This window comes from Erpetoichthys calabaricus, chromosome 15 (assembly GCF_900747795.2).
Source record: "Erpetoichthys calabaricus chromosome 15, fErpCal1.3, whole genome shotgun sequence".
Lineage (NCBI taxonomy): Eukaryota > Metazoa > Chordata > Cladistia > Polypteriformes > Polypteridae > Erpetoichthys > Erpetoichthys calabaricus.
In genome coordinates this window covers 66,813,219-66,838,789 of record NC_041408.2, presented here as the reverse complement: position 1 = coordinate 66,838,789, position 25,571 = coordinate 66,813,219, and the positions used below count along the sequence as shown (strand labels likewise).

Here is a 25,571-nt window from a genome sequence, read left to right as displayed (position 1 = left end):
CAGAACCCTTCACTGATGTCGGTTTTGTGTTCTGATGTCAATTTAGAAAGTTATATTTGGCTGTCATCTTGATTTTCTTTTATCATGGAAGACATGTGAATTTCCCTTTGGGGATTAATAAAGTATCTATCTATCTATCTATCTATCTATCTATCTATCTATCTATCTATCTATCTATCTATCTATCTATCTATCTATCTATCTATGTATCTATCTATCTATCTATCTATCTATCTATCTATCTATCTATCTATCTATCTATCTATCTATCTACAGTACACACCCACAGGGCTGCATGGGAACTGGAGTTCTAATGGGCAGCCCTGCTGGATCTCATGGGATCTGTGGAGAAGAGGTTTACTCATTTTAGTGAGGTTCCATCTGACCAGGAAGAGCTGCCCAGATGCAGTATGGTAGCACGGGAAGGACTTCCTGGTCTGGTATAAAGGAAGCCATTCCTACTCACTCCAGGAGTCAAAGTCAGGTGAAAGAGGACAAAGCTAACTGAGGTGAAGTGGAGGAGAAGGAAGAGACTGAAAATTCTGGTGGTAATTGTGCTTTTGAAAACGTTGGAGAAGACTGTGAGAGGTATTTGTGAATAATAAAATCTTTATTTGAACCTGGGACTTGTCTTGTTGTGGTTGTGTCTGTGGGTTTGAGGTGTTGCAACACCGCCTAGTGATTCACACTTTATTTATGCAACATTATCCCTCATCAACTGTACAGTAGGTAGTATGCAGTACAGAAAGTAGCACCAAACCCGGATTCACTTATCTGACTGCTAGTGAAGCAGAATTCATCAATCCAGAGAACCTGTATCCACTGCTCCAGAGTTCAATGGCAGTGTGCTTTATATCACTCCACCCGAGGCTTGGCATTGCATAAAAGTTATGGAAATCCAATTTTGAAGCTCCCTGATAGTGCTTTCAGAGGCAGTTGGATACTCTGTCATGAGTGATGCAGGAGAGGATGGTCAATTATTACATGCCATGCACTCCAGCACTCAGCTGTCTCCTTCACAATAAAAGAACTTACAGTTGACAGCTTTGCAAAAATCTGCTTTCATTTTGACAGTTTTTACTGTTGATTTGTGTCAAAAAGCCAAATAAATCCATTGTGATTCAATGTTGTACAAGAATAAAATGCGAAAATAATAATAATAACAGTACATTTTATATAAAAGCACCTTTCAAGGTGCTTAACATTAAACAGTCCAATATGCAAACATAATTAAGCAATAATAAAACAAAAAATTTTACGTTTAGATCTAAAAACACAAAGTGAGGTACAGTACATGTATGGAGTTTCCAAAGGCAGAGCATTCCATAACGTCGCCCTGATACACTAAAAGCCCTGTCACCCATAGTGTATAATCTGCACAGTAGAATGATTAACAGCAAGGAGTCAGAAGATTGAAGTGAATGTGATGGAGTATATGGACATAATAAAGTAGACAAGTAAGGAGGTGCCAGACCATTTAGAGCCTTATAAACTAAAAGGAGAAGTTTATATTGAATGGGACAGGTAGTCAACGTAATTTTAAAAGTGTTGGAGTAACACACTCCCAAGGTTTTAACTGTGCAACCACCCCTGCCGCTGAATTTTGTACATATTGTAGCTTGTTTAGGCTCAGAACAGGGATACCAAACAATGCTGTATTGCATTAGTCAAGTCAGAGGTGACAAAGGCATGAATAAGTGTCTCAGTTGCAGTAACAGAGAGCAAATTATGCAGCCTTGAAATTTGCATTAGATAGAAAAAGGCAGCCTTTGTAATATTAATATGTGGATCAAATGTGAATGTGGTGTCAAGAATAACACCAACATTTTAAACTTGGGCAGACAAAGATGTAATAAAACTTTACATACCTGTGTCTATATATATATATATATATATATATATATATATATATATATATATATATATATATATATATATATATATATTATAGGCAATGTACAGTATATTGTGTCACCAGGGAAACCAGAAGGGGACACAGTAAAGTGAATCCTTTGAATTATTTTTCCAGGGAAGTGCATGTAATGGAAAGAGAGTGGGGAATTTACAATAAAAGTTTATACCTTTCTCACCTCTATAACAGGTGGAAGCAGGAAACTGCTATCGAGACCCCTGCAGGGTTGTCTGTGGACATGCAGTCTGACGGGTGTGCCAGGGGGCTACCTGGGTGAGCCTACCCCAGAGTTTTTTTTTTTTTGTGCTTTACAGGAGACTGAACGTGACCTCAAAAGTGGTCTGGGGATTGGATTTCAAAGACGCCAGCAACCATAGTTTTTTTGTACTTTAAGTTGGGGCGAGTGTGGACAGCTGACAGAAATCCATTCCTTTCCATATATTTTTGGTTTCCTTGGTGTTCTTTTGGGTTTGGGAACTGTGAGAGTGCTTCCTTAGGCCACAATATAGATAAACACACATCTTAGCTATATGATTAAAGGCATAGTGAATGTGATTTTGTCTGATTTCTTATCTTGTTTCTTCTTCTCACAGGCCAAGGAGGTCAGCCCACACCTTCCTGTCCCCGGCTACAAATTCCAGCTCTTTTTGGGCAATCCCTCCACTGAGTCTTGAAACTGAGAACATAAGATCAAAAAGTGGATAGGAATGACTGTACATGCTCTGTGGGTGCTGTACCAGTCCACGGCTGCAAAGTAGGAGGTGAGTTTAAAGACAAAGCTCACAGTATATTGGTCTGTCTACGTCCCTCTCCTCACTGATGGTCATGATCTGTGGGTAATGGCCAAAAGAATGAGACTGAGAGTGCAAGCCTCAGAAATTATACTTCTTCTTAGGGCTGCTGGGCTGGCACACAATGATAAGGTGAGAAGCTCAGCAATTCGGGAGAACTTCAGAGTAGAGGATCGAGAGGAACCAGCTGAGGTGGTTTTGGTATGTCAAAAGGATGCCGCTGGTTAGCTCCATTCATTCCCTGCAGAGAGGACTATGTCTGACTCCTTAGCATTACGTCAAATTTGCTCACTATGGGTGTTGCACTCCATCAATGCTGTGCCTTGTCGCTGCTCCTGTTGGTGATTTTTATTTACAGGATATCCAAATACAGCTGTGAATATGAGGGATGTACTTTATGCAGATAATAATATCCTCTTTGCATCTTCTGACTGTAACTTTTGGCAAGCGCTCAACCCATTCACTTTTGAGTGTAAAGCAGCTGGGATGAGGATCAGCACCTCTAAGCCTGAGGTCATGGTTCTTTCTCGGGAATAGAGAGGATTTCTGTCTCCAGATTAACGGACAGACATTCAAATATCCTTAGGGGTGGAGTTAATATATCCTGGGATCTTGATCTTACTCATTTCCAATATTACATTAATAATATAATGTAGTGGTTATACTGTACATATGTTCCTCCATTTCCAATCCAGTTCCAATGTATTTATTTCTGAAAAGTTAACAAAAATATCATCACAGATGTTAATGCTGCTACTTCACAGATCCAATGTTCTGAGAGTGAATTCTGCAGCTGGTTGCTGTCTGTGGACTTTGTACTTTATCCTTGAACATAACTTTGATAACCTGTGTGATTGTAACCTGTGTGATTGTCCCTGGCACTCTGTCCAGCGTCATTTCCTTCCTTGTGCCAAGTGTTACTGTGATAGACTCTGACCTTCATATTCTGAGATTCAAATAAGTACATTTGAGAACAAAATGTTACAAAAAAGAAACTTTATGCAACAGTATGCAAAGAGCCAAATGATGAGGACAGCACAGATCTAAGGAAATAGTAACTGACACGTATGTACCTGGCTACTTTTGAGGTTTTGTTTTTAGTAGAAATGATTAATGCTCATTGACGATATTACAAAATAACAATAACTGCAGAACTTACTATGAAAATATTGTCTGCCTTTTATCACAAAGCAAGCTGTCAGCATGTAATGCCAAATAACAAAAACCTAATTTATGTTTTGCACACAACAAATTCTTCAGCTATGAAGTATCCATTGGATGAGTAATTAGTGCTGCTCATAACTTGTGGTCTGTATAATCAAGTTGAAACGTAAATATGAAGAATGGAGTTGCCTCATAACTGCTAAAAGGTACTGGCATTGGTGATGCCTCATAAATTAGCATACATGGAAGATGTCAACAGTAACATAGTCTTCATGTTTCAGATGATCTTATTTTCAAAATCCAAGTTAATTCTTAATGAAATGGAGACTGTAATTTCAAGATTCAAGACAGCAGGCATTGAATGAACCTGTGTAGATGTACAGTATGGTCTGCATCAGGCTTAATTTACACTGAAACTCAAAGCAGTTCAGCTGATTTGACCTGAAAATTGTTTTAACTTAAGGATTTCAATGGCGGGGTAACTGTACACCAATGGTGATTGAACATGTGGATTATTTTCTAATGTGTACTTCTGTGGACAAACAGATGAATTGTTGGTTCACAATGCCTTTCACTTTTAACACATATTTTTATGTTGCAGCCTTGCGCAAAAATCATTTACATTCATTTTTTCCTCAAAAAAAAAAACTCAATAAAGGGTTTTATGGCCAGAGAACCAAGTTTCCTGAACTATTCTGTAACATTTCAGTAATTATTTACCACTCTGATGCTGATCTTTATAATTAAATAAGATATTATGATAGCAATTGAAGAGAATAACTCATATTTAATTGCAGAATGTTAGTATTTGAGGGTTCCTCTAGTGTGCCTCTTTTTCTTGCACGATTTGGCTCAAAAACTAATCAGCACATCATCATTTCATAACAGGCTTTGGTTTTGAGTTTACTATTATTCCATCCCGCCATTTTAGCTGTAGACCATCCTCAAGAAACTGTGACACACAGACGCACAGACACACACACACACCCGTCATCGAGATATCGATGTTTTCAGTATCAGGGGACCCCAAAAAATCGAGATCTGACAAAAACCTGAGATTGACGAATCTAAAGCTTTCACTCCTCCTCCAATGATGATAGGTTATGGTGGGAGAGGATGCAAAGCAAAAATTGAAAGGATTTTAGACATTTTTGCAAATATATTAAAAATAAAATTTTGAATTCTTACACTGACACACGTATTCATACCCTTTCCTCAGTACTTAATAGAAGTACTTTTGGCTTCAGTTATAGCCAGGAGTTATTTTGAATCTGATGCTATAAGCTTCTCAGGTTGTTTGTATTCTGGAGATACAGGTAGTTTTCTTCAAGGATCTCTTTGTATTTGGCTGCTTGCATCCTTCTCTTGGTGCTAACCAGGCTTCCTGTCCCTACTGCAAGGAAACATCCCCATAGCCTGATGCTGCCACCACCATGCTTCACCTTAGGCATGGTATTAGGCAGGTAATGAGCAGTGCCTGGTCTTTGCTAGAGTTGAAGTTGTGCCCAAAGTGTTCTATATTTGTCTAATCAGACCAGAGAATCTTTTTCCTCGTGTTCTCAGAGTATTTTAAATTCTGTATGGCAGACTCCTAGTGGGGTGTCATATGTGTTTAATTTAAGACTGGCTTCCATCTGACCGATGGATTGCTGCTGAGATGGTCATCCTTCCCACAGGTTCTCCCATCTCTCCAAAAGACTTCTGAAGCTCTGTTCGAGTTACCACTAGGTTCTCAGTCACCTTCCTGAGCCAGGTCCTTCTTGCCCAGTTACTATGTTAACTCAAGGAACAGCCCTTGTGTTTTCAGACTTATTCCATTTCACAATTATTGAGGCAATTGCAGACCATATATATTTGGATAAAAACACATTAGAAATGTGACACATCATGAGCTTCAAATCAACATAATTGTTCAATTTGAATCAGAATCAGAATCAGCTTTATTGGCCAAGTATATGTACACATACAAGGAATTGGACTCCGGTTTTACCTAGTATTGTCCCTGATGCTGTGAGATTGACTTAAGTGTTCATGAAAGTGATGGCCTGAGGAAAGAAACTGTTCACATGTCTGGTAGTTTTGGCGTACAGTGCTCTGTAGCGCCTACCAGAGGGAAGAAGTTGAAAAAGGTTGTAACCAGGGTGTGATGGGTCTGCAATGATGTTTTCTGCCCATTTCCTGACTCGAGATCTGTATAAGTCTTGAATGGAGGGCAGATCAACACCAATGATTTTTTCTGCAATCCTGACTGTCCGTTGAAGTCTGTTCCTGTCCTGTTTTGTGGCTCAGCCAAACCAGACTGTGATAGATGAACAGAGAACAGACTGGATTACTGCAGAGTAAAATTGGATGAGCAGCTCCTGAGGCAGGTTGAACTTCCTGAGCTGGTGCAGGAAGTACAGCCTCTGCCGGGCCTTTTTAACAATTGTGTTTATGTTTAGTTCCCACTTTAGGTCCTGGGAAATTGTGGATCCCAGAAACCTAAAGTTTTCCACAGCAGACACAATGCTGTTGAGTAGTGTGAGAGGGGGCAGCACTGGGGGGCTCCTCCTGAAGTCCACTGTCATCTCCACAGTTTTAAGCTTGTTCAGCTCCAGGTTGCTTTGACCGCACCAGAGGGCCAGCTGTTCGACCTTTCGTCTGTATACAGACTCGTCACTGTTCTTGATGAGGCCAATGACTGTCATATCATCTGCGAACTTTAGGATTTTAACAGACGGGTCTCTTGAGGTGCAGTCATTTGTGTAGAGGGAGAAGAGCAGAGGAGAGAGGACACATCCCTGGGGGGCGCCAGTGCTGACTGTTTGTGTGCTGGATGTGATTTTTCCCAGTCTCAATTGCTGCTTCCTATCTGTCAGGAAGTTTTTGATCCACTGGGAAATGGGAGCTGGTACAGTGAGCCAAGTGAGTTTGGTGTGGAGGACTTCTGGAATGATAGTATTGAACGCTGAGCTGAAGTCCACAAACAGGATCCTAGCATATGTCCCTGGAGAGTCGAGATGTTGCAGGATGTAGTGCAGTCCCATGTTCATTGCATCATCCACTGACCTGTTTGCTCGGTAAGCAAACTGTAGGGGGTCAAGCAGGGGGTCTGTAATGTCCTTCAGGTAGGTCAACACCAGTCTTTCATAGGATTTCATGACCACAGACATCAGGGCGACTGGCCTGTAGTCATTTAACCCTGCGATGGAGGTTTTCTTTGGAACCGGGATAATTGTGGAACGCTTAAGGCAGGAAGGAACTTCACATAGCTCCAGGGATCTGTTGAAGATCTGTGTAAATATGGGGGCCAGCTGATCAGCACAGACTTTAAGACAGGAGGGTGACACACCATCTGGACCTGGTGCCTTCCTGATCTTCTGTCTCCTGAAGAGCTGACTCACGTCCCCTTCACAGATCCTGAGTGCAGGTATGGTGTCAGTGGGGAGAGGCAGGGGCTTGGTAGTGAGTGCTGGGAGTGTATTTTGATTGGCGTGGGTGAGAGGTGTGAAAGAGGGATTATCAAACCTGCAGTAGAACAAATTCAGCTCGTTGGCCAGTTGATGGTTCTCTTCAGTATGGGGGGATGGTTTCCTGTAGTTGGTGATGTCTTTCAAACCTCTCCACACTGATGCAGGGTCATTGGCTGTAAACCTATTTTCCAGCTTTTCAGTGTAGCACCTCTTTGCTACTCTGATCTCCTTTGTCAATGTGTTTCTGGCTTGATTATACAGGATTCTGTCCCCACTTCTGTAGGCCTTCTCCTTAGCCTTACGAAGCTGCCTGAGTTTTGTAGTAAACCAGGGTTTGTTGTTGTTGTATGTGCGAAAAGTTTTCATGGGCACACACATATCCTCACAAAAACTGACGTAGGATGTCACAGTGTCAGTAAGCTCATCCAGGTCTGTCGCTGCAGACTCAAAAACACTCCAACACTCCATTTGTGTGTTACTCTTGGATAAATGAACATTTCTAATGTTTGTGTCAATGATTGTTCTTGTTGGAATTATGTTTCAAGTTCATTAAAGAGTAATTAAAAATAAAGCAAATGTCAACAGGAAGCCTCCACATTTTGACATACTTACACAGCAATTTATGATGTAGTGTGTGACAACATTCTTTGTTACTGGAATTTCTTCTCTTTTGCAAATGCTAATTCTGTATACCATTTCCTTTTATTGTTTGTTGTACATTTTACCCGTGTCCCTGTATGTGTTGGAAACAGTGGCTAGAGGCATTTTGGTTTGAATTTCCATTGTTGCCTAGCTACCAGGAAGATGATTATAATAAGTTTATTTTAGCAGTTTCTAAGAGTATTTAAGAAAATTCTTCTTGCTCACCCAACACACATCTATTTAATTGTCCTCCGAGTTTCTGTTTCTGGGATTTTATTGTTATTCTCCATTTTGTCCTTTGCTCAACTTTGTATCGTAACTTAAGGAATAAAGGGTTATGGTACAAACTGGCATCAATGCTTTTTTATTTATGTTGGGTTTTTTTCAGTTTGCTGGTTACCTGTGTTCTTACCCAGTTTAAAGTGTGCTATTCATGGTTATCTTTCTTCACAATGTCCAGTAGAGTGTCTCCAGTCTCAAATGAAAACTAAATATGGAGTTTTTTTCATAATTGCCCTGGTGTGGTATGTCAACTAAGCCCTTTCATACCAGCTATTCCCATGTCACACTGTATGGTTATACAAAATTTTGAAAAACTTAATCACAAGGTTTTTAAAATTCATATTTACTTTAATATGGATCACATTTAATATGAAAGCCCAGAACACTGTATACATTTACAATTCTCAATAGATTTAGTAAGCCTCTAAATACCACACAAGCTTTCATGTTCAAAAATAACATTGTTATGAATTGACTTCTATTTTTTACTATTTCTTGTCTGTTTATTGTCAGTTCTGTATCATATTCTGAGATCTGACAATTGTTTTGGGGGATGTAGAATATGATTCTGAAGTTTATTTGTGAATTCTCAGTTTTCTTTACATTTTCTTAATTATTTGGATGCATGGCAGTAACCATCTTGTTTTTTGTGCTCTCTGCCATTTTGAACTCCCTTTGTTAGTCAAAGCTGCAGATAACAAGTAAGTAAGTAAGTAAGTGAACTTTATTGTCATTCATACCATGCAACAGTACAACAACGGATGCATAGCTGAACGAAATTGTGTTTCTCCAGGCTCAATGTGCAGACATAAAAGACAGGTAAATAAAAGACAAGTGCACACAAGACAACATACAGACATTACAAACATTTCACTTCTTACACAGAAAGTAGGTAAGACAGCGTAAGATAGTACAAAGCAGCACAGTTCAACCAATAAAAACAAAAGATATATATAAATGTAAGCCAGTCAGTGGGTCAAATATAATATGAAAGATAATATTGCACATCGTTTCACAGTGATTGTGATATTGCACTATATGGATACAGTATTTATACATAATATATACAATATAGACAATGTAATATTGTATGATATTACTAGGGATGCACCGATACCGAAAACGGGTATCTGGTATCGGCCTCGATACCACATTTTCTAAAGTACTCGTACTCGTTAAAAGTCCCCCGATACCGGGGACCGATACCACGGTCTGAGAAATGTCTGTTTGAGCGGCGTGTAAGGGGTTAATCACAGATGCCGAGTGCCCGCCCCCAGGCCCCGGCAGCAGCTCAGAGCGGGGAGAAGGCAAGGTGAGGCGAGACATGTCAGCCATGTGGAACTATTTCAAAGTGAATGAAGATGACAAAACAAAGGCGGACTGCAAATTGTGCTCAGCAAAATTGTCCAGAGGAGGCTCAAAAGGTAGCGCATTTAACACAAGTAATTTAATCAAGCACCTAAAATCCCAACACGACAACGAGTACAAAGAGTTTACCCACGCTTCTAAACCAACACAACCCACGCTGCAGCAAACTCTTGCAAGACGAGAGAAAATGTTCAGAGACAATCCACGTGCTGTGAAAATAACACAGGCAATTATCGAGTACATTGCATTGAGTGACCAGCCACTCTCGAAGGTAGAAAATGTGGGATTCCTGCGTCTCCTCCATGTTCTGGAGCCCAGATATGATATCCCAAGCCGCCGCTACATGACTGACACGGAGCTGCCTAAACTACACGACTCCGTGAAAAAACATATCCACAGCCTACTGCAAGCCTCCCCTGCGTTTAGTTTCACCATGGATATTTGGACAAGCAGTGTTAGCCCTGTGTCGCTAATTAGCCTAACCTCCCAGTGGATAGACGAGAGTTTCTTGTTTTTTTTGTTAAATTATATGACTAAAGCTGTTACCTGTAAATTTAAATCATGTTTTTATTAAGTACTCGGTATCGGCAAGTACTCGGTATCGGCGAGTACTGAAATGCAAGTACTCGTACTCGTACTCGTTTTCCAAAAAAGTGGTATCGGTGCATCCCTAGATATTACAGTACAATATAATGTAAACTTAAGACTTATTTGTGGTAATTAAGTGCACAGTAAGTAAGAGAGCAAAAGGACAAAGGTTATTTAACAGAGTTTAGTATTCTGATGGCCTGGGGGAAGAAGCTCCTTTTTAAATCTGGTCGTTCTGCAGTGCATACTGCGGTAACGTTTTCCAGAGGGCAGAAGTTCAAACGGCCCATGTGCCGGGTGTGTGGGATCTTTTATGATCTTAACAGATCTGCTCTGGCAACGTGAGTAGTGTAATTCTTGAACAGATGGAAGTGAGGACCCAATGATTTTCTCTGGGTGGTATGGCGGTGCCCTGTGTGGCAATGGCTACTCCGGCTACCGCTAACAAATTCCTAACTTTAACTGATATAATACACTCTTCTGGTTTTGACTTTTGCTCTTGTTATGTTTGACTACGACTTTTGTTACTCGTTCTCTCAACACGTCAGTTTTGATCTCCTAGTTGATACACTATTTGTGCCTTTAACATCTGTGTCCTGGCAGCCTCACAAATCCTTCTTAGTTCTCTGACATTACAAATAAGAAAGGCAGGAATTTTTTTTTATTTAAACAGGACAAGAGAGGGGCAAAGGCAGATTTGAAGACATAATACAACATCACATTTTCAGTGAAGGAAAGTACAGTGCCACCAGCAGAATGAAAATGTGTCTCAACAGAGAAGGTGAAAAAGGATGTGCTTTGTTGTATACTGTTGAAGGAGATTTAAAATAAGTGTCATTGTTTGTTCAGCTCTTTCAGAGGTAGTGTTCTGACAGCTAAAGGGTATAGGCATCCTAGAGGAAGATTCTCCTGTCCACTGTTAAATTATTTGTGCAGCCCTTTCAGAGATAACTATCTGGTAGCGGAGCAGGACTGGACAGGACTGCAGCTCTTAATTTGTCTCTTAGCCTTTAGTGAGGTAGTTTGAAGTGCTGCCTTTTCAGGATTAATGAATATTATAGGCATCCTAACAAGATTTAGAGTGGTACTATAGCTGAAGTAGCCATAGTTAATATGTTGAAGACCTGTCTTTGAGAATAAAGTGCCATTGAGCATATAGTGCAGTGCATTTTGAGTTGAATGCGCTGTGGCAGTGTCTGTGATGAAAATGACTAATGAGTAATTCTTAAATAGTATTGTGGAGTGTACATGTAAATCAAGGCTTATCATTTTTGCATTTCCAGGATTAACCTATTTACTAATATAAAAAGAACCTCAGAAGTGCCTCTTGTGAACACTTTTTTCATAATGAAACATTGTTTTATGTGAATGAAGCTCAAGATATGCCTTTAAAAGGACAAGATGATAAAGAGGCAAATGACTGGATGTATTGCGTAACATCACAGATGTTGAATGCAAAGGCCGCTAAACATCATCAGATGTGTGCAACTTCCAAAGGTTTGCAGTTAGACTCTTTTGAAAATGATAGAGGTGCACTAAGTCATAATTCAGTATCACCAATGAGACATTCCCATGTCAATGATACTACACAAAATCTCACCTAATGGTCTGCCTGGTGTTTGTCTCTTTTTTTGTAAAGTTAAATCACAGGTTTATTTTGATTTTGCACTTTATAAATAAGCTAAAGACACCCTATTCATCATACTGAATAAAAAACAGAACTTTCACCACTGACTATGAAAGACTAAGTGATGTTTTATAGTTGTTTTCTTGTGTAAGTAAAGTGCAGAAGCTTATGATTTACTTTATGGTTTTCTTGCTACACTGCTAACTTTCATTTTATGAATCCACTTTCTCCAGTATGGAGTTGCACTGCATCAAAATGCAAGAACCGGCCCTAAATGGGAAGCATGTCTATGACAATGTACACACGTCTATAGTGCACCAATTAAGATTTGTAATTACCTTAATAGCACATCTTGAGAACATGAGAGAAGACCCAAGCAGACTGTAAAAACTCAGACCTAATGAAAGGAATTAAACACAGAACCAAGGAGCTGTAAGGCAGTAGAGTCAATCACAAAATAATTGGGTCTTACCCTTTGTTTTCTTTTCCTCTATGCATTTACATAGCATTCCAAAGGCCATACAGTCTAATTCAGAGTCGTGTGGGTCCACAGTCTTCCACAGCAGCATTGAGTGCAAGACAAAGACAAACCCCTTACAGGGTGCCACTCCATCATGTATACCATTTAGACACACACATTCTATTTTACAGTCACTGGGTAATCTAACCTCTATGTCAGTGGTCTCAAACTCCAGTCCTGGAGGACCGCAGTAGCTGCAGGTTTTCATTCTAATGCTATTCTTAATTGGTGACCAGTTTTTGCTGCTAATTAACTCCTTTTCCTTTTATTTTAATTGACTTGTTTTTTATGATTTGTTCCCCTGATCATTCCTCTGAACTGCTTCATTTCTTTCCTTAAATGGCACCTAAACAGAAATGAAATGTGACGGGAGTGAGCAAACAGAAGACCAACTAAGTCAGGGCCTTCAACTCCAAGCAGTTGCTTAATTAGGCGCCAAGTCTCTTTCTTTAATTAAACCCGTTCTTTAATTTCATGGATTGTTGCTGCTCTCATTGTACAATAGCATATATTTCCAAAATTGTTGTTTTTCTCTTTTCTAAGAGCACTGGCAAAATGTTTTTGGGACCTGAGCAGATCAGCATTCCTGAGACCTTCATCTTTCTTTATTTTCAGATATTGTATGATGGGCACAGTTTGTTCGCCATGTTTTGGCTCATTTTGTATCTTATTATTGTTTGGCTGCTAATGAAGGTAAAAGAAACAATTAAGGGGTCAGAATCTTCAAGAGCAAGTCATGTAAAATTAATTCAAAAGAAGTTAATTAGCAGCAAAAACAGGTCCCTAATTAAGAAAAGGGTTAGAATGAAAACCTGCAGCCGCTGTGGCCCTCCAGGATCGAAGTTTGAGACTTTGTAGTTTGAGACATGGTGCTATTTTATGCATTTAATTACTATCCATCTAGCCACCCATCCATTTTCAACTTCTTATCTGTTCCAGGTTGTGTGGACAGCAGTCTAAGCAAATATGCACAGACATCCCTTTTTGTAACCACCACCTCCTCCAACTCCTTTGGGTGGATACCAAGGAGTTCTCAGGCCAACTCCGAGAAATATTCTCTCAAATGTGTCCTAGGTTTCCCCAACAGTCTCTCAGGGAGGTGTCAGGGAGGCATCTTAATCAAATACCTGAATCACTTCAAATGGCTCCTTTCGATGCAGAGGAGCAGTAGCTCAACGTTGAGCTCCACCTGAATGCCTATGCTCCTCACCCTGATTCTAAGGCTGAGCCCAGACACCCTACAAAGCAAACACATTTCAGACACTTATTTCTGCAATGTAGTTCTTTTGGTCACTACCAAAAGCTCATGGCCATAGGTCAAAGTAGGAACATAGATTAGCAAGTAAATGGAGAGGTTTGCCTTTCGCCTCATCTCTCTCTTTATCATGACTAACCAGTACAATATCTGCATAACTGCTGACATGCTCTGATCTCTTTGTTCAATTCTCACTTGAGATACTTTCTGTATACTCCTCTGCTTGAGGCAGCACCTCCTCCCCAACCTGGAGAGATCATTCCACCTTTTTCCAGATGAGAATCTTGGACTTGGAAGTGCTGATCCTCACACCAGCTGCTTCATAACTGGCCACAAACCTCCCCAGAAAACACCTGATGAAGCAAACAGGACCACATCAATTACAAAACGTAGAGATACAGTCCTGAGGTCACTGAACAGGACCCCCTCCACCCCTTAGCTGTATCTAGAAATTCTGTCCATAAAAATTATGAACAGGATCGATGACAAAGGGCAGCCAAGCTTGAGTTCTTCACCCACCAGGATCTTGTCTGATTTATTGGAAATGCAAACCAAGCACTCTCACTCCAGTTGTACAGAGATGACAATAGCATGTAGCCATAATAATTAATAATACATTTTAAATTGATTAGTGATACTTCATTCTAGCATTGCTTTAAAAAATATTTCTCAATTATCAGGGTTATTTGCAGAGGAAAAAACATTCTTCTAGCAAACATTGTTTTTTTTTCTGTCTAACAACAAGTGTTATTGATTTGTAAAGCAATTGTAATAGGGATTTTGGTTCCTCAAATCCACCCTTATTTGAAACTTAATACTTATTAAGTTCAGTTGTAAGTTTAGATGTAATGGAAACTTTAATATTTTATCATTATTAGCACACCCTGGTAGACAATGTTTTCTATTTTGGACACACTTTTAAAACTGTGTCAGTTCCTCATTCTGAATGACTTTCTATTGTTTATGTTACTTAAAATAGCATTTCTCAGGGCCCACGCACTGCCTCCGCTTTCAAGCTCAATTTATATCCTTGTGTGCCCCTGGCAATCCAGAAACGAACTTCCACACTGATTGCATCACCTATACACAATGAGCAGTGATAATTTGGCAACTGTTCAAGAGAAACTGCTTAAAACAGATGATATTCAAATGAATGAGTAATTGTCTTCCTTCATTGTTAACATTTTTGGTCCTTTTTTACTTCTCATTACAGTAGTTTAACACACAATCTTGAAATTAAGTCTTTTTCTAGCTAACATTCTGAATTTGTTAAGTGGCTCTCATAAAATTAAATTAAGGGGAGTACTTATGGCTTACTGAATCTCATTGCACTCAGTCCTAATGTGATTTTGCAGTACTCCAACATTCTGGTTTACCCCACTGCATCCTCTTACATAATCTGTCAAGGAAGTATGAAAAATTAAGAAAAGTTTTAATTTCCTCACTATGCATTTCACCTAGGGTAACTTGGTTAATCTGACAACGTTTGCGATTACTGTCTTCTGGTAGAAGCACATATGGAATTGTATTGTTAATTGGACTGATTTTTGGAACTAATATTAGAAAAAGATAGAAAAATACTTTCAAATAAACATTCTGCTTTTTTCTCTCTGATTGTCTCTCTATTACAACAGTTAACGTTTGAGTTGTGTCTTTTTGAAATTGATCGAGCCATCCAGCCTTTGGACCTTTTCCCCAGAAAAGATCTCTATATACAACTAAAGAGCCAAGAAATTAGTAATGAACAAGAAACCTTCTTATGGTCCTGTTGTACCAGAAACTCTTGTTCTTTATGATATGTTGCATTCCGATGTGTTAACAATAGATTAATTTAGTGATGAATTGGATTATTTTACCTTTTTAATAGGTGTTGAACAGCAGGTTCTTATACTCTTTATTGGTGGGGGGTGTCAAGGAGAAAAATCTAATTTTAATTGTCAGTTTATTAAATCATGACTTACTTTTTGTGTTGTGAATGATTCTGGGACATCTTCACTGCAATTTGTTTTTTTTACAGATACTGCTATTTGTTTCTCCCATTGTTAGGTCAGCAACCCACGTTGCTTCGAAGGTTGCCACCTTTAGATTATGATGTGACAAGCTAAAAGGTCACTCTTTTGGTAGACTTTCTTTTCTGAGTTTTTGGATACAAAAACCCCTTTTTGTGAAACAGATTTATTCTCAAAACTTCTTCTTCTTTTGGCTGCTCCCGTTAGGGGTTGCCACAGCGGATCATCTCTTTCCTTTTCTTTCTGTCCTCTGCATCTTGTTGTTACACCCATCACCTGCATGTCCTCTCTAACCACTGTGCCGAACCTGGCCGGGACGCCCCTGCTGTGTATGTTGCGGGGGAACAGCCATGGACAGCTCAATACCTCCCCCGGGGTGCTTGGTGGCAGCCTCCCTGGCTGACGCTGATTCCCCAACCTCCCGCAGGCCTCCATGGGAGATGGAGTCCTTCACAGCTTGGTTGGGGCCCGGGGTGGCCGCTAGGGGGGGCTGTCTCCTTCCAACGGCCCGGCTGGACGAATCTACAGCCCCACCCGGAAGTGCAATTAGGACCAGGTGGTCAAGCACCTGGAACGCTTCCGGGTGGGTTATAAAAAGGGCCAGCCACCTCCACTCAGGAGCCAGAGTCGGGAGGAGGAGGACTAAGCTAGAGGAGGAGTGGTGGTCAAGGAGAAGAGTGTTTTGGTGTGTTAAGTGCTTTGTGGGACTGTGTTGGGCCTGTGGGACACGGGGAAGGCGTGCCCCACTGCTGAAGAGAAAATAAAAGTCTGTTTGTTTAAGTACGTGCCTCTTCGTCAGTCTGTGCCGGGTCGGGCGCTATATAGCGCCTTTCACACCACATCCATAAACCTCCTCTTAGGCCTTCCTCTTTTCCTCTTCCCTGGCAGCTCTATTTAAATTTATTCTCAAAACTAATTCACAATTATCGTTTTGGTGGTGACCCTTTACTTGTGATTTTTAACTTCTATTTTTGCCTTTCATTTCTATTTTGATGTGTTATATTGCAGTCTCTTGGGTTTTGACCCCTTTTTGGCTATTCCTGGTCTTACTCACACAGGCTTTTTTAGACCCAAGATCAAGAAATGACTTCCAAAGTTACTAACATACTCTTATAATGTCCAAACAATCTATAAAATAAACAACAATGCCCTTCTAGGTAAAGTAACCATAACACTTTTGGATAGAAAGGATAAGTTTCAGAACATAATCTTTATAAATGGGAATATGTATTCAGAAAAATGTATTCAGAAATGTATTTCCAAAAAGAACAAGTATGACAAAATGCCAAAAAGGATTTGCGTAAAGAAGCAATCCTAGGCTGTGATTATTTGAGTTTCTTTTTCATTTTTCCTGAGTTTTCCTGAGCCTAGAAAATGTATTGTGGTGTCATTTTAGAGACTTGTTTACCTAAGGACACCCCCACAAGTCTATTTTCTACCAGGAAACTCAGGGCTGGTCTGTCAAGTGTGAGTTCGTCCAACTTCTGATTATGATGTCAATCCAAAATGGTGACATACATCGCCAACTTTAATGTAAGCTGAAGTATTATACTCTTAGCACTTTTGTCTGTTTGTGCCTCATTAAATCAGTCATAGACACAGTACTCTCCATCTTCTATCAGTGGACATGCTGCTAAGATGTTTGGATGTGCAAAATACCATGTAATGCATTGTTATCAACTGCCATTTATTAAAAAAAAAGCAAGCACTATAAAGGTTTTCCTGGAGGTGTCCATGTTGGTTTTCCAAATGTTTTACTGGAACACATTCAACTCAGGTGTGACATCATTCCCAGCCTCAACATCCAACTTCAGAGATAAATGGACCACAGCATTAATACAAGGCAGGGAGTAAACCCTGGCTGACTTAATTGCAATTTCTCCTCTAATGTTCAAGAATGTTTGTTTATAGGACTATAATAGGCAACATGATAAAAGATACTGTTTTTATTTAGCCTTTGCCCCTGGTTAAATATAGTGGGTTCAAAAAGTTTCAGACCCCTTTACTTTCTGCATACTATATTGGGTTGTATATTTCATTCATAATGAATACATTTGCCATTTTTGCCCATCAAACTACACTCAATAACCCATAATAACAAAGTGAAAACATGTTTTCAAAATGTCTGAATATGTAATAAAAATCAGAAACTGAAATCTCCTATTCTTTTAAGTATTCAGACCTTTGCTGTGGCACTCCAAATAGTGCTTGGATGCATCCTGTCTGCTTCAGTTCTCCTTGAGATATGTCTAGAACTTGATTGGAGTCCACCTGTGGCAAAGTTATTCAATTGGACATTATTTTGAAAGGCACACTCCTCTGTAAATAAGGTCCCACAATTCACACTACATGTCAGGATGAAAACCAAGCCATGAAGTCCAATTAACTTGCTATAGACCTCTGTGATCAAATTAGAGTTTGCCAAATGGTATTTCAAGGACCCTCAGAGCAAGAGGAAAAATCATTGTCTGGTCTAGCCAGACAAAAAGTGAACTGTTCAGGAATAACTCCAAACACTATGTTTGATGAAGATCAAGCACTGCTCTTCACCGGCATAATACCATCACTACAATAAAGTATGGTGGAGACAGGTGCTTCTGGTCAGAATGAATGAATGAAGGAAGGAAGGATGGATGCAGCTACATACAGAAAGGTCCTTGAAGAAAACCTATTCCTGAATGTACGCAGACTGGGATGATGCCTCACTTTTCAGCAGGATGACTCAAAGTATATAATCAAGAAGATGTTGTAGTGACACTGCGGTGGATTGGCACCCTGCCCGGGATTGGTTCCTGCCTTGTGCCCTGTGTTGGCTGGGATTGGCTCCAGCAGACCCCCGTGACCCTGTGTTTGGATTCAGCGGGTTGGAAAATGAATGGATGGATGTTGTAGTGACATCAGGACAAGTCTCTATCTGGCCAAAGCCCAGACTTAAACCCCACAGAACATCTGTGGACAGACCTAAAGATAAAAGTTTACAGACACTTACCATCCAGTGTAAAAGAGCTTGAAATGATCTGCCAGGAGGAACAGGTTAAACTGCCCATGTGTGAAAAGCTTGCAGAGACTTATCTAAGAAGGCTTAAAGCTGTAGTTGCTGCCAAAGCAGCTTCTATAAAAGTTCTAAATTAAGGGTCTGAATAATTCTATGAATGAGAGATTTCAGTTTATGCTTTTTGAGACATTTATAAATCTGAAAGACATGTTTTAACTTTATCATTATTAGTTATTGAGTATAAACTGTTAGCAAAATTGAAAATGTAACCATTTAAACTTAAATCTACAACACAATAAAGTGTGCAGAAAGTGAAGGGGATGTGAATACTTTCTGAATCTGCTGTACCACTGATACTACCAGGAGGAAGAATGGAGAAAGATTAAAGATAGAAGCAAAGAAGAAAGGAGAAAGACATGTTGTGCAAGACTCCACCAAAACCATCACTGGCATATTAGAAAGGAGCCACCAACAAAACTGCTAAAATGCATCAATGGGTTATCTAAATACTGATGAATTTAATTTCTTGGCTGCTCCAAATCAAGTTAGGATTAGCACTTATTCCATTTGTTCAATTAATTTTAAAGAAAATCATTTTTTTCTATGAAATTTCAGTGTTTAAATATATTGTGACAACACAATATATTGTGACAGTATATTGTATTTCCCCATTTTTTCAAATTATTTTGCTGCTGTGCGTTGCTTTTGTGGATAGCCAACAATATGAGTCTGCTGTCTTCTAAAGTGTCGCATTTTGTTTTGCTATGAAAAGAGCAGACAGGATCTTTGTTTTAAGGCTTAACAGAATGATATTCTGAGCCTTCCTAAGCTCATATAAGTTTCACTCAGACTCAGCTGTCTGTGTGTGGACTAAGCACCTAAGAATATGTCTGGCTCACAGAATAATTGGAAAGAATTAGCGAGGTGCTCATTTCACATCATTTACAGCAAGCCAAGATTATTTAACCATTTTGATGACAAACTACTTGTAAAATTAAGGAATTAAAAATATCACAACTGTAATGCAGAAGAATGATTTTATTTGAACTAGAACTAAGAATACACAGCCCCAACTTGGCCTTTTTCTGGGAAATCATTAGATGTCTTCTTAGTTGGATTACTATGCTAGGTCTACATTTACATTTATTCATTTAGCAGATGCTTTCATTCAAAGTGACTTACAAAAGAAGTCAGTCTACCGTATATACTCACGTATAAGTCAGGTCTTGAAACCCGAAAAATCGATCATAAAATCAGACCCCGACTTATACGCCCATTCAAAAATGCGACACTTAATTTTTTTTTATTTTTACATCTTCTTATTTCCTCCAATCTCGCATCAGTTTCTCAGATGCATCAAATTTTGTTGCAGCAGCGCAGTTACCAATTTCTTTCGCCACTTCAATGACTTTTAATTTAAAACCAGCTTCATATTTTCTTCTGATCGAATGCTCCATCGTAGATAAGGGATGCTGTTACGATAAAGGTGTATGAGGCTGTGAGATACAAAAAACACAAATCAGTGCAAATGTTGCTTCAGAATAGTTCAGGTATTACCGTGTGGTCACATAGGCACAACAGAGAGAGAGAGGTTAGGAGCACATACTGATACAGCACATTGCGCACCCACATATGAAAAAAGGCAGTTTGCTCCGTGGTTACTCTCTCAAGTGGGTGTTAGCATGTCATAATCTCTTGGACCAATAGTGTCAGTTTTCCGCATTCGACTTATACGACCAACATTATAAAATACCAGAAATTATACTGTAAAATCAAGTCCCGACTTATCTGCGGGAGAACTTATATGTGAGTATATATGGTAATTGAGTTAATATCAGCCCAGGGGACTGTTTGGGAGTAAGTGTTACAATGTAAAAAAATTGGCAGTGACAAGTGAAGAGCTTTAAACCAAACTGAACACCACAAGACTAGTTAATCTTTCATTAGGTATAAGAACCTATTAAAGCCATCATCAGTTAGACAGACATTCACAGAACGAGAGAGTCTTCAAATGCTTCTTAAACACAGAGACTGAGTGAGCAGCTCTGATGAAGTTAGGCAACTTGTTCCTCCATCTAGGATGTACATATGAAAATAGTCTGGATTGAGATTTGATGCCATGTGGAAGTGGTATTAGCAGATGCAATTTATTAGCAGACCTGAATGGATGAGAAGGAGCATAGGACCTCACAAGAGTATCCATACTTACGGGTGCTGACCCATTGTCTACTATGTAACATCAAGGAGTTTAACTTAACGCGTGCTGCTACAGGGAGCCAGGAGAGTGACCTGAAAAGAGCTGTGACGTGCACCCATTTCGACTGGTTGAACACAAGATCTTATATATCATGATGTTTGGAGTAAAGTGAAAGGAGGCCTCACCTGAAGTATTGCGTAGAGTTTTTGTCTCATTATTATAAAAAAGACATAGCAATGACATAGGAAGTTCAGAGAAGATGGATTAGGCTGATTCCAGGACTAAGAGGTATGAGCTATGAGAAGGGATTGAAGGAATTTAACCATTAAGCAAATGGAGATTAAGTGATAACATCACTAAAGTGTTTAAAATTATAAAAGGAACTGGTGTAGTTGATCCCAGCTGTTACTTTAAAGTCAAATTTTCAACAAGAATACAGGGACACGGAAACTTGTTAAGGGCAGATTTCACTAAAATGTAAGACAGCTTTCCTTCATGCAAAAAACCATAGGGACACTGAATAAGTGACTAAATAGTGTGGACTACTAGAGTAGAAATTTAGGGACCCTCATATCTCAACAATCTAGGTGAACACAATGGACAGTATGTTGGGATGAATGGCCTCTTCTCATCATAAGTTCTAATATTCTAATCATCCCCTATAGGTGATTTGGAAAAACTGGTGGGTATCATACATCTATTGATCTTTGTATTGTGGTGTGTGAAAGAATATGCCTTGACACCAGAAACATTCTGGGGCAGCCACCCGTATACTTGAATAAGGCATGGCGGACCTGTGGGCTCAGGCGGTGAAGCAGCAGCCACTCCATGGTTTTCATCACATGTGACATCAGAGCGACAGGCTGGAAGTCATTCAGCTCACTAGGACATGATATCTTTGGGACTGGGGTGATGCAAGATGTTTTCCAAAGCCTCGGGACTCTCCCCTGTTCCAGGCTCAGGTTGAAGATGCGCTGTAGAGGATTCCCCAGCTCCAATGCACAGGCCTTCAGCAGTCATGGCGATACTCCATCTGGACCCACTGCTTTGCTGGCACAAAGTCTCCTCAGCTCTCTGCTTACCTGGGATGCTGTAATTGTGGGTGGGGGGAAACTCTCTCCTATGCTATGAGCAGAAGAATGGGTGGTGGGTGCAGTACCCCGAGATGAGAGTAGGTTAGGGTAGTCAAACCTGTTAAAGAAGTTGTTCATCTGGTTTCCTCTCTCCACGTCTCTCTCAATGGTGGCACCCCGCTTCGAGCTGCAGCCAGTGATGATCTTCATCCCATACCACACTTCCTTCATGCTGTTATTCTGTAACTTCTGCTCCAGCTTTCTCCTGTACTGCTCCTTTGCCGCCCTGAACTGGACTCAGAGTTCCTTCTGCATGCGCTTGAGCTCATGCTGATCACCACCTTTAAAAGCCCTTTTCTTCTGGTTCAAAAGGCCCTTGATGTCACTTGTAATCCATGGCTTGTTGTTAGCATAGCAGCGTACTGTTCTTACTGGAACTATAATGTCCATACAGAAGTTGATGTAGTCAGTAGTGCAGTCAACAACCTCCTCAATGTTCTCACTATGTGATCCCTGCAGGATATCCCAGTCCGTAGTTCCAAAGCAGTCTCTCAGAGCCTGCTCCGCCTCAGAGGACCACTTCCTGAATGAGCGTGTGGTTGTAGGTAGCTCCCTCACTATTGGTTTGTAGTGAGGCTGAAGCAGAACCAGGTTATGACCTGCTTTCCCAAGCGCAGGCAACGGGGTAGCGCTGTATGCGTCTTTAACATTTGCATACAGTAAATCAATAGTCTTATTTCCCCGGGTGTTACAATCCACATACTGGGAGAAGGCAGGTAATGTTTTGTCCAGCGTCACATGGTTAAAGTCTCCAGCGATTGGCACAAGCAGCTCGGGGTGCTGCATTTGTAGTTTAGCAACAGCGGAATGGATGATGTCACCTGCTATCTCTACGTCCGCTCGAGGAGGGATGTAAACAATAACAACAATGATGTGTCCAAACTCTCTGGGCAAGAAATAGGGACACAGACTTATAGCCAACAGTTTGATGTCCCTGCAGCAAGTGAGGATTTTGATGTTTACATGTCCAGAGTTGCACCACCTGGTATTCACATAGAGAGCGAGTTCTCCTCCTTTCCACTTCCCGCAGGTATTTGCGTCTCTGTCCGCTCTAACTGTGCTAAACCCGGGTAGCTCCACGTTAGCATGTGGAATGTTAGTTGTTAGCCACGTTTCAGAAAAACACAACAAACTGCATTCTATGTAGGTCCTGACATTTTTCACCAGCACGGCCAGTTCGTCGATCTTATTTGGTAGTGGGTTCACATTTCCCAGGATCACAGAATGCACCGAAGCCTTGTATTGCCACTTTCTCGCTAGCTGCTTGGCTTTTAGCTTAGCGCCGGTTCTGCTTCCATGATACGACCTTCTTACCTCGTCATGTAAATAGGGAACCACACCGGCACGGGCCTTTGTTCTCAGCGCTTGAAGTTGACTACCTGAATAGACAAGTCTCGGTGTGTAAAAATCCATGTCCAAGTAGTAAAAAGTGTCCAGGGAACGAGTAAACATAGATAGATAGATAGATAGATAGATAGATAGATAGATAGATAGATAGATAGATAGATAGATAGATAGATAGATAGATAGATAGATAGATAGATAGATAGATAGATAGATAGATAGATAGATAGATAGATAGATAGATAGATAGATAGATAGATAGATAGATAGATACTTTTTAAAATCCCAAGGGGAAATTCACATACTCCAGCAGCAGCATACTGATACAAAAAAAAACAATATTAGATTAAAGAGTAATAAAAATGTAGGTAAAAACAGACAATAACTTTGAATAATGTTAACGTTTACCCCCCCGGGTGGAATTGAAAGAGTCGCATAGTGTGAGGGAGGAACGATCTCCTCAGTCTGTCAGTGGAGCAGGACAGTGACAGCAGTCTGTCGCTGAAGCTGCTCCTCTGTCTGGCGGTGACACTGTTTAGTGGATGCAGTGGATTCTCCATAATTGATAGGAGCCTGCTGAGCACCCGTCACTCTGCCACGTATGTCAAACTGTCCAGCTCCGTGCCTACAATAGAGCCTGCTTTCCTCACCAGTTTGTCCAGGCGTGAGGCGTCCTTCTTCTTAATGCTGCCTCCCCAGCACACCACCGCGTAGAAGAGGGCGCTCGCCACAACCATGTGATAGAACATCTGCAGCATCTTATTGCAAATGTTGAAGGACGCCAGTCTTCTAAGGAAGTATAGCCAGCTCTGTCCTCTCTTGCACAGAGAATCAGTATTGGCAGTCCAGTCCAATTTATCATCCAGCTGCACTCCCAGGTATTTATAGGTTTGCACCCTATGCACACAGTCACCTCTGACGATCACGGGGTCCATGAGGGGCCTGGGCCTCCTAAAATCAACCACCAGTTCCTTGTCAGCTTGTCCCTAAGGAGCACAGGTTGGATTGTGTTGAAGGCGCTAGAGAAGTCTAGAAACATAATTCTTACAGCACCACTGCCTCTGTCCAAGTGGGAGAGGTATCGGTTTAGCATATAGATGATGGCATCCTCTGCTCCCACCTTCTCCTGGTATGCGAACTGCAGAGGGTTGAGGGCGTGGCATACCTGTGGCCTCAGGTGGTGAAGCAGCAGCCGCTCCATGGTCTTCATCACATGGGACGTCAGAGCAACAGGCCGGAAGTTGTTCAGCTCTTTAGGATGTGATACCTTTGGGACTGGGGTGATACAAGATGTTTTCCAAAGCCTTGGCACTCTCCCCTGTTCCAGGCTCAGGTTGAAGATGCGCTGTAGAGGACTCCCCAGCTCCAGCGCACAGACCTTCAGCAGTCGTGGCGATACTCCATCTGGACCTGCTGCTTTGCTGGCATGAAGTCTCCTCATAAACATAAAAGAAAGTGGTAGGAGTAATCAATGAAATAGAGAAAAATACAGAAAAAAGGCTCTGCATTCAGAACTGAACCTCTTGACAACTAAAGAAACGGAACAACTCATTTCTAAATCAAGACATCATTACTATGACCATGGAGAGAAAGTTAATAAGATTTTAGCTCAACAAATCCACAAACAAGAAGCTCACAATGCAATCCCAGCAATCACCAAAGCAAACTGAGATAAAATCATTGACCATAAAACTATAATGCACACATTTAGAGACTACTATAAATCCTTATATTCTACTGAGTTTAAAGAAGACAAGACACAGTCTAATGCATTCCTGGATGCATTACAGATACCACAAATAGATACTCTCAGTGCAGAAGAATTGGATAAACCTCTGGCGTTATCAGAATTACTAGATGCTATAAAGTCACTTCAGAGTGGGAAAGCAGCAGGCACTGATGGCTACCCTGCTGAATTTTATAAGAAATTCTCCACTCAGCTAGCTCCCCTCTTATTAGCAACATTTACAGAAGCTGGAGACAATAAAATTCTACCTCCAATTTTTTACCATGCATTAATCACCGTCTTTCCTAAACAAAATAAGAACTTATTACAATGTGCATCATACAGACCAATTTCGCTTCTGAATAATGATGTTAAGATAGTCACCAAAGTCCTAGCTAGAAGGATGGAGAAAGTGCTGCCTTCAGTAATATCACAAGATCAAACAGGATTTATTAAAGGCCGACACTTAGCTTCCAATCTTCGACGCATGTTTAGTATAATATATTCACCTGCAAAGTCAAACACCCCAGAGATATTATTATCGTTGGATGCAGAAAACACATTTG

General features: G+C 40.4%; 1 long non-coding RNA gene across 1 annotated transcript in view; it reads left to right on the top strand.

The window, feature by feature from the left end:
* The first annotated feature begins 3,682 nt into the window (after positions 1 to 3,682).
* Positions 3,683 to 25,571, top strand: part of LOC114666096 (uncharacterized) — a 41,913-nt gene continuing 20,024 nt past the window's right edge. The window contains exon 1 of the long non-coding RNA XR_007933553.1: positions 3,683 to 3,768. This is a non-coding gene — a long non-coding RNA (uncharacterized LOC114666096). The remainder of the gene's footprint in view (positions 3,769 to 25,571) is intronic.